This window comes from Saimiri boliviensis, chromosome 15 (genome assembly GCF_048565385.1).
Source record: "Saimiri boliviensis isolate mSaiBol1 chromosome 15, mSaiBol1.pri, whole genome shotgun sequence".
Lineage (NCBI taxonomy): Eukaryota > Metazoa > Chordata > Mammalia > Primates > Cebidae > Saimiri > Saimiri boliviensis.
In genome coordinates this window covers 72,928,705-72,941,647 of record NC_133463.1, presented here as the reverse complement: position 1 = coordinate 72,941,647, position 12,943 = coordinate 72,928,705, and positions in this window count along the sequence as shown.

The window sequence follows — 12,943 nt, the reverse complement described above, 5'->3', positions numbered from 1 at the left end:
TTAATGATCATTCTTTTCATTATCATTGTTACTATATACAGCCTAACCCCTTGTATTAATTTCCTGCTGTGGCTGGCACTCATTGTTACTACATACTTAGTGACTTAAAATGACAGAAATGTATTTCTTTACAGTTCTGGAGGTCAGAAGTCTGAAATGTGTCTTATGGGGCTAAATCCAATCTGCTGGCAGGACTGGTTCCTTGTCCAGGCTCCTGGGGAGAATCCGTTGCTTGCCTCTTCCAATAGCGATGCTCCCAGCAGCTGCAGGCATTCCTTTCCCGTGGCTGCATCACTGCACTCTCTGCGTCAGCCATCCCATCAACTTCTCCTCTGCTGTAGTCCAGTCGCCCTCTCGCCTCCCTCCCACGGGACCATGTGTGACTACATTTAGGGCTCACTCTGATAATCCAGGACCATCTCCCCATCTCAAGATCCTAACTTAGTCACACCTGCAAAGTCCCTTTTGCTGTATAGGGTAACACTCCCCGGTTCCAGGGATTAGGACATATATATTTTGGGGGGGCCATTATTCAGCTTTCTAGAGCCTCTCATTTTACAGTGAGAAAACTGAGTCCCACCAGAGGTGAGGATATTTGCCCAGAAGGTGATGGGGCTAATCTAGGGTGAGAAAAGGCAGGCTCTCTACCTCCACTCCCACCAATTCGCTGGTTTGGAAACTGCCTGAGACCCCTGATCTCCTGGGCAGGGCATTTTTTCCTAACTCCCCTGCACCTGCTCACAGAGCTGCCACTGCACACACAAATCCAGGGCATATGACATCATACTCCACAAATTAATAGGCACAATGTATGATCCCCCCTTGAACTGTGCAACATGGCACCTCTCGCTTCTCAGTGATCAGGGATTGAGAGTCATGCATGTGTTTCTACAGTTTTGAGGGGATCAAAGCCTCTTTTTTTTTTTTTTTTTTTTTGAGACGGAGTTTCGCTCTTGTTACCCAGGCTGGAGTGCAATGGCGCGATCTCGGCTCATCGCAACCTCTGCCTCCTGGGTTCAGGCAATTCTCCTGCCTCAGCCTCCTGAGTAGCTGGGACTACAGGCACGCGCCACCATGCCCAGCTTTTTTTTTTGTATTTTTAGTAGAGACAGGGTTTCACCACGTTGACCAGGATGGTCTTGATCTGTTGACCTCGTGATCCACCCGCCTCAGCCTCCCAAAGTGCTGGGATTACAGGCGTGAGCCACCACGCCCGGCGGATCAAAGCCTCTTAATGTTTAGAGTGAAGATTGATCGTGGTATGGTTTGTATCCAGGTGCCTAACATAAGACCAAATGACCCAAGGCTTGGCCTCTCTACAGCATCCTCATAATTATGATTAATATCCAGATGATTCAAGATTAAGGAAGATCTTTCCTTCTTTCTTTCTTTCGTTCATTTGTTCATTCGTTCGTTCTTTTTTTTTTTTTTTTTTAGAGGAGTCTCGCTCTGTTGCCCAGGATGGAGTGCAGTAGCGCGATCTCAGCTCACTGCAGCCTCTGCCTCCTGGGTTCAAATGATTCTCCTGCCTCAGCCTCCCAAGCAGCTAGGACTACAGGTGCACACCACCATGCCTGACTGATTTTTGTATTTTAGTAGAGACGAGCTTTCACCGTGTTGCCCAGGCTGGTTGCAAACTCCTGAGCTCAGGCAATCTGCCCACGGCGGCTTCTCAAAGTGCTGGGATTACAGAGGGAGTCATCTCACTGGGCCAAGATCTTAATCTTAAGAGTTCCTTTGTTCCAGCTTCATATTTCTAGCCATTACAGCTCATTCCATCTCATCCCATCACCCTGCAACATCACCCCCAGGCTGTTTATGTATCACAGTTCCAGGGGCACAGTGACCATGGGGACTCTGCCCATTAGGGTCTGGCAGGGTGGACCATGAATGGGTTCCTGGGTTAGACAGCAAGAGTTTTACAGCTAACAATGGAATGCTGCCAAGATTTGAGATTATTGAATAAGAAGCAAGCAAAAGCCCTCCTTCCCAAGCCCATTTTCCTAAAGAAGATCTTTTACAGTGGCTTAATGGTAGCCTGCAGCAAGATCCAGCCTTGTCCTAATTCCCAGAGCCTGAGAATATTACTATATGTTACAAAGGAGCAACTATAATCTTATACCATAACAGATGTGATTAAGTTAAGGGTCTTGAGTTGGAGATTATGCAGGATTATCTGGGTGAGTCCTAAATGCCTTACAAGTGATTTTATAAGGAAGATGCGAAGGGGCCGGGCATGGGCTCACGCCTGTAATCCCAGCACTTTGGGAGGCCAAGGTGGGTGGATCACTTGAGGTCAGCAGTCTGAGACCAGCCTGACCACATGGTAAAGCCCTGTCACTACTAAAAATACAAAAATTAGCAGGGCGTGGTGGCGGGCACCTGTAATCCCAGCTACTTGGGAGGCTGAAGCAAGAGAATCACTTGGACTTGGGAGGTGGAGGTTACAGTGAGCAGAGATGGTGTCACTGCTCTCCAGCCTGGGCGACAAAGGGAGACTGCATCTCAAAAGAAAAAAAAAAAAAGAGGCAAAGGAAGAGGAGACAACAGAGACACACAGAAGAGGAGGCCATGTGAAGACACAGGCAGAGACTAGAGTGATGTGACTATAAACCAAGGAACACCAAGGAATGCCCACAGCCACCAGGAGCTGGAAGAGGAGGGGAAAAGATTTTTCCATGAACCCTTCTGAGGGAGTGAGGCCCTGCTGACACCTTGATTTCAGACTTCTGGTCTCTAGAACTGTGAGAGAAACAAATTTCTGTAGCATTTAGCCATCCAGTTCGGGATAAATTGTTCCAGTAGCCCCTAGGAAACAAGTCCATCTTTGATGGGCTGAGACAGGCACACTAGCAGCTTATATGGCAACAACAGTCCTAACAACCAGTATTTCATTGAACATCCATTCTCCAGCAAGCACTGCACTAACCACTTAGTGCATCGTGTCAATCAGTTATACAACCACTTCAACAGACAAGCATCGCTGGCATGCACCATTTGTAGGTAAGGCAGCTGTGACTTCGGGAACTGGGCTACACAGATAGTAAGGGAAGGAGCTGGGAGGAGCCCCAGGGTCTGTCTGATTCTGTTGAGTATCCTCAGTAACCTTCAGAATTACACCAAGGATAGCCCATTTCATTGAGAAGAGGAGTAAGGGGAAAAGAGCAGAGCAGAGGGCACCAGCTGCTGGTAGACAGAGGACCAGGCTTCTTGGGGGATCTGGGGGCACTTCAGCAGCTGCACAGGAGAATGTGTGAGCGATCCTCAAACCTGCCATGGGAAGGGCAGGACTTGGCAGATGTGGAGGGGATAAAAGGGGGTTGAGGGCTCAGAAATTCTCTTGGTGACCATTCAGAGCCAAAGACTGTTTCATGGTGGTTCTGACTAACCGTACCTTCTGCCTACACTGGCAAGGAAGTGTAGAGCAAACATTTCACACAGTGCGAACATCAGAGGCCGGTACCTGCTGGTGGGTCTTCTAAGACAGTCTAAGGAGAGTCTGTCCAGATCCCTGGGAAGGAAGGCCCAGCTTGTCAAGTCACTGCCATTACATTACCTTATGAACTTGGAGGCAATTTTCATTTTCTCCTCAGGGACCAGTTTCTTTTTGATCTTACATATTTGTTAAGGTCTACGAACTCAGCTCTTGAAGCCAGTGCAAGCTCAAAGGAAAGGAAAAAGCAAGCAGAGACCTCTGCTACACCAAGCTCAATTTAACGTAGTTAGGGACAGCCTGGGCAGGCTGAGCTTCACGAGATTTCAGATCTCTGGTGTTATTATGCCAATTGTTTCAGGAGCACATAGAGGTGGGCTCCACTCGGGACCCAGCATGTGCAAGTCATCGTTTGGGATCAGAAACCTGTTGCATTGTGTGTAGCAGAAATAGATGGAGGACAGACTCCAGCAGCAATTCTTATTCATTATTCTGGGCTATTAAAAGGTTATTCGAAGGCTCTGATCTTTTCCCGTAGCCCATAGCTAAGGGTACTGACAAGGAACAAAACTAATAAGGCGAAGGGACAACATTTATTCAGCACCTTCTGTATGCTGGGTGTTTTTGCATAGGGTGTTTAACTTAATCTTCAAAACAATCCTGGAATAAAAGTATTATTTTTCACAGTTTTCTTTTCTTTTCTTTTCTTTTTTCTTCTCTTCTCTTCTCTTCTCTTCTCTTCTCTTCTCTTCTCTTCTCTTCTCTTTTCTTCTCTCTCTCTCTCTCTCTCTCTCTTTCTTTCTTTTTTTTTGAGAAAGAGTCTCCGTTGCTCAGGCTGGAGTGCAATGGCATGATCTTGGCTCACTGCAGCCTCTGCCTCCTGGGCTCAAGCAATTCTTGTGCCTCAGCCTCCCAAGTAGCTGGCACTATAGGCACTTGCCACCATGCCTGGCTAATTTTTGTATTATTATTATTTTTTTGAGATGGAGTTTTGCTCTTGTTACCCAAGCTGGAGTGCAATGGTGCAATCTCTGCTTACCGCAATCTCTGCTTCCTGGGTTCAGGCAATTCTCCTGCCTCAGCCTCCTGAGTAGCTGGGATTACAGGCACCCACCACCATGCCCAGCTGATTTTTTGTATTTTTAGTAGAGACAAGGTTTCACCATGTTGACCAGGATGGTCTCAATCTCTTGACCTCGTGATCCATCTGCCTCGGCCTCCCAAAGTGCTGGGATTACAGGTGTAAGCCACCGCGCCCAGCCATACTTTTGTATTTTTAGTAGAGATGGGGTTTCGCTATGTTGGCCAGGCTGGTCTCAAATTCCTAACCTCAAATGATCCACCCACCTCGACCTCCCAAAGTACTGAGATTACAGGCATGAGCCACCATGCCCAGCCTTGTCACATCTTTTCAAATAAAGAAACTGAAGCTCATCAAAGTGAGGTTACCTTACTTGGCCGTACCTTCCGATTAGTAAATGGCAAAACTAGAATTCCACAATCCATACTATTTTTACCACACTAGGCAAAATAAACAAACACTGTGATGGAACTGGCAAGTACTATGAAGGAAATATACCAGGGAGATATGATGAAGCCTTATGGGGAGAGGGAGGAATGTGCAGAAAATGGGCTCAGAGCAGCAACAGAAGGTTGATATGTGTGACCCTGACATGTACAAAAGGGATGTCTTGCAAATATCTGAGTGAAACACATTGCATACAGTTACATATGTAAATTCAAAACATATTTTTCTTTGTTATTTTTGTTAGCTCAAAGGGTGCATGCTGAATTCCAAGTCAAAATGTCTCCAAAGTAACCCTTCTCAACCTACTGAAGGGTTAACTGGCAGTGGCTATTGAAAATTAACAGGCAGTTTTGCAGGAGTACACCATTTCCTCTGGGAGAGGGCCTTTCTTCAATTGAACAAGTATTTAGTGAGTTTGTTGATAACCTCACACTCTCAGTGGCAGAAGGGTCATGGAGAGATAGTGGCCCATAGGGTACAAGAAAGCATTAATAGAGGATAATAGGTGCCGAGACCACCATCTGCCTGGACCTTTCTAGACAGTCTCCATGAACTTGCTGACACTTTGCACTCTAGTGCAATGTGCTTCAAAGTGGGGTCCACGGATCAGGGCTGGTGCACCAAATATTTCTTACCCAACTGGGAGGAGGTACAGAGTCCAAGAGTAAGTGCTTAGGAACATTTACAGCAATTTGACATTACTGTGACATTTTTTGTTGTGTTTTATAAAAGTATTAATCACAATAGATTGGAAATTATAATATAATAGATTGGAAATATAATATGCGGCAAAAACTATCTTTCACCATAGATAGTTGGAGAAGTCCATCTGGTAGCATTAGAATGAACTTTCTAGCATGCAGATCTGGTCATGCATAAAGCCTTTTGATCTACCAAAAATAACAATGTTTGGATATACAGCTATAATTATATAAATATATGTGTTCCATTTAGATATTTTTAAGTCTCCCTGACTCATCTTTATTGTATATGTGGAGGTCACATTGCTGGTTAGTCATAGCGTTTATATGCTTATTTTCCACAGAATGCTAAAATACTTCTATTTTCTGTATTTTTTACACAGAAAAAATATCCAAAATCTTTAGCAGGCAAGCCAGGCCCTTGATGATCTAATCCCAACACCCACTTCCCTCCAGCCTCCTTCTCTCCATTCTCTTTCATGCCCCTGTGCCTCGTCTAGAGTGCTTACTCTGCAGAAACATGGTCTTAGCCTCTTCCTTATCTTAACCTGGTAAAGTCTTTTTAACTCGGTTCAAGCATCATTTCCTTCTTGAAACCCTGACCTCCTTTAGTCATTCCTTATTCTGTGCTCTCATAGGACATTGTAGACCTGGGTCGTGAGATTCAGTGGTATTGTAGTTATGTGTCTGTTCTCCACCCCACATCCTTTCCCATCCTGTGCACCTGATGGGAAACCTCTCATGCTTCAAGACTCAGAACAAAGATTATCTCTTCCATGAAGTCTTTCTATACCACATACGTATTTAACAGCTTTCTCCTTGGTATTGCTATTATACATTGAACATTTATGGTTCATTCATTCATTCAATACAAATTTATGTTTTATTGAGCACCTACTATGTGCAAGATCCTATGGTAGACTCTGGAGAAAGGGCCATGATCCGAAAGGACAGAAACTCATATTTTAGAAGTTTTTTTTTTTAAGTAAATAAACAATAAATATCATCATTTCAGGTGGTCGTAAGTACTGTGAAGGAAATGCATCAGGGTGATATGACAAAGTATGATGGGGACAGAGAGGATTGCTCAAAGGAAGGGGTTTCAGGGAAGCAACAGAGAGAATGACATATGAGCCTGAAGGGTAAGGAGCCAAGCATTGAAAGAGCAGGGACAAGTGTGCTCTCAGCAGAGGGAAGAGCAAGTGAAAGGGCTATAAGTGGGAACACATTTGCCCTGTCCTAGGGATGCAGGAAAGCCTGTGGATCTGGGACAGGGAATGATAGGAGATGAGATGAGATCAGTTGGGGAGGCACAGGCCAGAAGTCTAGGACTTTTCAGACCATGGCAAGATCATATTTTATTTAAATGCAGTGGAATCCTCTTGAAGGTTTAAGCAAAGGAGTCTGGTTTTTACCTTTTAAAGACCATTCTGATTGGTATGTCAGGGATCAATCCTGAAACACCACTTGGGAGATGAAAAACCACTTCTTAGTGATTCAGCTGAGCAGCAATGGTGGCCTGGACAGGATGGTAGGGCTGGGCACGGGGAGAAGAGGAAGGTTCAGGTTATGTTTTGAAAGTTGGACAAACAGAATGGATTATGGCTTGGAAGTTGCACCATAATACTGCAGCACGTAAGTATAGGAATGGTAGAGGGTTTTTTTGGCCCTGAATCTGGGATTTATTGAATGGTCCAGACAAAATGTGTCTGATAAAAATTTTCACTAGGGAAGCAATACAGATTTGATTATGTGCTAGTAGGAGTGTAGGCATTGGCATCTGAATCTGTAGACATTTCCTGATCCAACATTGCCCTTATGTTAGAGAAGGCAAATACTGGCCCTTCTTAGTAGAAAAATGTCCAAATTCTAAGTCTCAGATAAAGCCCTGCACCTCACCCCAGAGACTACTCTCTTGGCTGGCAGCGAACCAATGAGCAGCCGCATTTGAACTCTATAGGTCTCTCCCAATATCAGCCAAACAAAGATGTTCAGAAGACAAAAATGGCAGGTCTCTGGACAAAGAAAGGGCATGGCAGCCAAGGGTCTACTTTGTTGCTTGGTCCTTTGTTTTTTTCCCAGCATTTCATAACTCCTTAGGAATCTGGGGTAATCCGGATTAGAATTGGCATGACTTGAGAGCCCATAGGAGAACCTCAGGGGCATTAATTGTGACTATACTCATGAGCATAACAAGCAGCCCCATGGCAGGTGAATCTAAGTGTCAATCATACTTTACCTTCCTGTGCCCAGGGAGCAGTTTGGCCATAACTCTAGCAATAGTAATAGCTTCAGAAATTTGAGCTATTTGAATAAATCAGACTTTACTTTTTAGATTGGGGCAGAAAAAAAAAAAAAAGAAAGCTTAGTTGATGATGGTCATAATGGGCAGTATGGTGAGTGCCAATTTTCTTTCTTAAATGATGTTTTGGAAAGCCTTCTTTCAACAAAAGTCATCAGCATGGTATTCATTGCAGAGGATATTTTTGGAATACTGATGTATGCTAATTAGCAAGCATATATTGTACAACTGCTCGAAGCTAGGTCTGGGGGTGGGGGAAGGAATAGAGAGACAAATAAGATATAAAAAGTTCTCTGGCAAAGGTCAGTTATTTAACTGATAGATCCTTAGTTGAGACAGATCTGAAGAAAATGGATGTAAGACAGGGGTGAGTGTGGTCAAATCTTGAAAAATTGTTGTAAACAAAAGACCCTGGAAACAGAGAAAAACACCAAGTGTTTGTATGACATGGAGGCAGTGTAATGAGCATTAGCTTTGGGGCCAAGTAGACTGGGTTGGAATTCTACCTACACCACCCACCAGTGTTTTAATCTTGGGCAAGCCAGCCTAACCTCTCTAAGCCTCAGTGTTCTCATCCATAAAATGAAGGAGAATACTTATCTCCAGAGTCATGGAGTGAAAATAAATGAGGTGAAGTATATGAAGTGTCCAAAGACCTAACATATAGTTGGTGTTCAACAGATGTCAAAAATGTTAACATAGATGGTATGGTAGAAAATGTTAAAATAGATTCTTAGGCCGGGCGTGGTGGCTCAAGCCTGTAATCCCAGCACTTTGGGAGGCCGAGGTGGGTGGATCACGAGGTCAAGAGATCGAGACCATTCTGGTCAACATGGTGAAACCCCATCTCTACTAAAAATACAAAAAATTAGCTGGGCATGGTGGCGCATTCCTGTAGTCCCAGCTACTCAGGAGGCTGAGGCAGGAGAATTGCCTGAACCCAGGAGGCGGAGGTTGCGGTGAGCCGAGATTGTGCCATTGCACTACAGCCGGGGTAACAAGAGTGAAACTCCGTCTCAAAAAAAAAAAAAAAAAATAGATTCTTAGTGTGTGGATTGCTCTATTACAATTTCTTTTCCTTTCTGATGAAAAGTTACCATATTCTGGGGTATCTTTAGACTCCTTGGGAAAGAGGAGGTTCTAATATTATCTGTGCTTAAAAATACCAGATATACTGAGGCAATGTGATGGGTAAATGGCTAATTAGCTAAGATACTGGGCCTGTGAAAGGATCACTAGCTTCCAAATAAATAGTGGATAGATGGACAGCAGGCTTAAGTTTTAGGGCTTGATATCTTGGAGAATTAGGCTAGAGGTCCATGTTGCAAGGGGCAAAGGGAATAGTAGAGACCCTCTAATTCAATCTCTTCTTAGTACAGTTAAAGATACTGAAATCCGAAGAGGTTGAGTCACTATTCCAAGACCCTTCAAGGAAGAGCTGAGGCTGCAGTGTGAGCCTGTGAACTCTGTGTTCTTCCATTTCCTGTTCCTTGTTTCCTGGAGATCTGAAAGCAGGTGCAGAGCATAAGTCAGAAACACTGAGCTTGGAAAGTCAGAGAAGAATTTCATTTCTGAGCTCAACTCCTCTGCTTTAATATGGGAAACCACCATTTAACATACCATTTGAGAAACACACTGTAGCAGTCAAAACCCACTTGTTAGAAACCAAGGCGGAAAGAAGGAAAGAAGTCTGGTCGATAGTGCTTGGGTCGATGTGCTCACTTGAGCATCTTTGGCTGATTTTAGATGGTTGGTTAGTTGGGTGACTTGAGGTGACCCAAAGGTGGCCCCTGGAAAATGTAGTTTAGATACTAAAAATCTCCCAGGATAATCTAGAGAAATAAATTAAATGAGAAATTAAAATTACAGACAGAAAGATGTTGGAGTATTACATAAAAACTACCTAACTATTCCCTAATCTTATTTTCTGAGAGAACTAAAATAAGAAACTTCTTTCTCCAAGCCTTGAGTAATACATTGGCAAAGAAAGAACCAGAATCATTGAAAAATGCTGGAGGGGCTATTTATGAAAACCAGGGATAATGATAGAAGATACTGAAGTTGAATGGCCTTCTTGATGTCACCAAGGATCTGGGTGACATTAGTCACATAGCTTCACTCAACCACCAGAGACAACAGGTATGGTAACCAGAGTGGGCAGCCGTGCAGGGTTGGCAGTCACAATGGTCTGGGCTTTGGTGATGGTGAATTTATCCACGGAGTCCCACGGGTGAAAATAGATGGGCAAATCACTAAGGTTCTACTTGAGACCTTAAAACAGAAACACAAAACAAAACAAAACAAAAAAACCCAAACAAAATTTAAAGCTCTCCTTTTCTGCTTGTAATCCCAGCACTTTGGGAGGCTGAGGGAGGCAGATCACTTGAGGCTAGGAGTTCGAGACCATCCTGGCCAACATGATGAAACTCCATCTCTACTAAAAATACAAAAATTAGGCAGGCATGGTGGCAGGCACCTGTAATCCCAGCTACTCAGGTGGCGGAGGCATGGGAGGTACAGGTTGCAGTGAGCTGAGATCACGCTGCTGCACCCCAGGCTGGGTGACAGAGTGCGACCCCCATCTGAAACAACAACAAAAAAACTCTCCTTTTCTGGGAACTAGAGCTCACACTTGAGTCATTGAGTCATCAAAAGAGAATAGGGTCAGTGCACAAAGCTAGAGAACTGAGAACACTTAGAATGAGTGGGAGATTGAGTACCCTGAGGAAGACCCTCCAAAATCATCACAAGTATGTAAACACATCTTCCCTCTGGCCTTCGGAAAGGGTCCTGCGGTCATTTACTAGGGAAATTTTATTCTAAGAAAAAAGTTACACAGACTTTTTCAGGGTTTGTGACACCATTTTTGAGCTATCACTAATTTGTGGGGACTTAGCACACTACTGTGGCCAATAATCAGAGTAATGCCAGCCTCTAAAATGAACTACAGTAATCCTTGCCTGCTGTATCCACACCCTTGTGGAATCCCCTCTTCTTGAATGCGGGCTGGGTTTATTTGGTCTAGTAAATGAAATATGGCAGGACTTAGGGAATGTCACTTCCAAAATTGGGTTATAAAAAGATGTTATTTTTGGACCTTGGGTTCTCTCTCACACAGTCTTGGGTTGCTCGGCTGGGGGAAGAAAGCTCCCACATTGTGAGGCATAAAAAGGCCCATGTAACAAAGAACCACAGCCTGCCAGTGACCATGTGACAGAGTTCAGAGGTGGATCATCTCTCAGGGAAGCCCTGAAATGACTGTGGGCTGGGAGAGATGCTCAGCCAGGACCACGCAGCCATGCTACTCTGGTATTCCTGAATGCTGTGAGATAATAAGTGCTGTTCTCAGTTACTAAGTTTTGAGTAACTTTACACATAGCTATAGATAACTAATACCCAGTGTCAGGTGATCAACTCAATTTTTATTGTAGGCTGCCTCACAATTGACTCACTAGAGCCTTGAACTCACCCCATAGTTATTTCTCTAGTCCTGTAGTGTCTGATGGAAATATATAGGCTCAGCTTGGTAGAATTCCATAGTAGCATTCCATATTGCCTCTGGGACCCATAAATAAAGGCTATGATTACAGAAGAGATAAAATGAAAGCTCCCCCTCCCTTTCAGAAAAGTAAATCAAGAACAGCCACCCTTTCCTGAGGGAACTGCAGAAATTTGTGGCATCACTAGAGACTTGAAATATACATGACTGGTTATTTCTGTATATCACTACATTTAGTTGGTACAGAAAGATACTTGGAGTTTGAAAAATAGCAGTGGACTATCAAAAGCTTAATCAGGAAGAGACTTCTATTGCAGTTGCTGATCCAAGATGTGATTTCTTTATTGAAGCAAATTGGCAAAGTCCCAAAACCTCAAAAGCCTATGGTCCTAATATACAACTATTAATTTGCAAAATGCTTTTTCAGCTATCCCAATAAGAAGACAAAACAAGAAGCAGTTTGCTTTTACCTAGAGGAGACAATAGTACATCTTCACTATTCTGCTTCGAAGTTATGTCAACTCTGGCTCTGTCATAATTTAGTACACAGGAGATGTTTCCATCCCATCATTTTGCAGGGTATCCTTTGAGTCTGTTTCATTGATGACACATTGTGGTGGATAGTCTGGAGAGCAGAAGAAGCAAGTTCACTTATAACTTGCCAAGATGTGTGTGTCAGAGGCTCCTGACACCTCAGGGAAGTTTCTGGGTGTTAGTGAAATATTCTTTCCAAAGCAATATCTTAGTTCGTATGAGCTCCTTAAGTAGCAAGATGCTGCATGGCCAGGTACAGTGGTTCCCCCTTACTCATGGCTTTACCTACTGAAGTTTCAGTTACCTATGGACAACTGCGATCTGAAAATATTAAATGGAAAATTCCAGAAATAAACAACTCATTTGTTTTAAATTGCACTCCATTCTGAGTAGCATTTAAAATGTTGCTCTGTCTTACTCCATCCTGCTTAAGATGCGAATCTTCCATTTGTCCAGCATATTTATGCTGTGTACGCTACTGTTTCTTAGTCACTTAGCAGCCATCTTGGTTGTTAGATCAAGGAAACAAAATATATAGGGTTTGGTTCTATCTGCAGTTTCAGACACCACTGGGGGTCTCGGAACATATCCCTTACTGATAAGGCGGGGGGCGGGGGGTGACTACTCTATTAAATATCTCCCATGGCACAGAAACAAGCTAAGAGCTCTATTTGCCTAAGAAACATGACTTTATTCTAAAACCAGGGGCCTCTGCTATGATCCTCCTATGAGGGCTTACTGCAGTTTCCAAAGAGCCTTCCAATATGAATTCTAATAACACTGGTACTTCTAATGTACTTCATCAATTGGGTTATGTATTAGAGTTCTCTAGAGGGACAGAACTGATAGCACAGATATATATATGAAAGGGAGTTTATTAAGGAGTATTGACTCACATGATCACAAGGTGAAGTCCTGTTGTAGGCCATCTGTGAGCTGAAGAGCA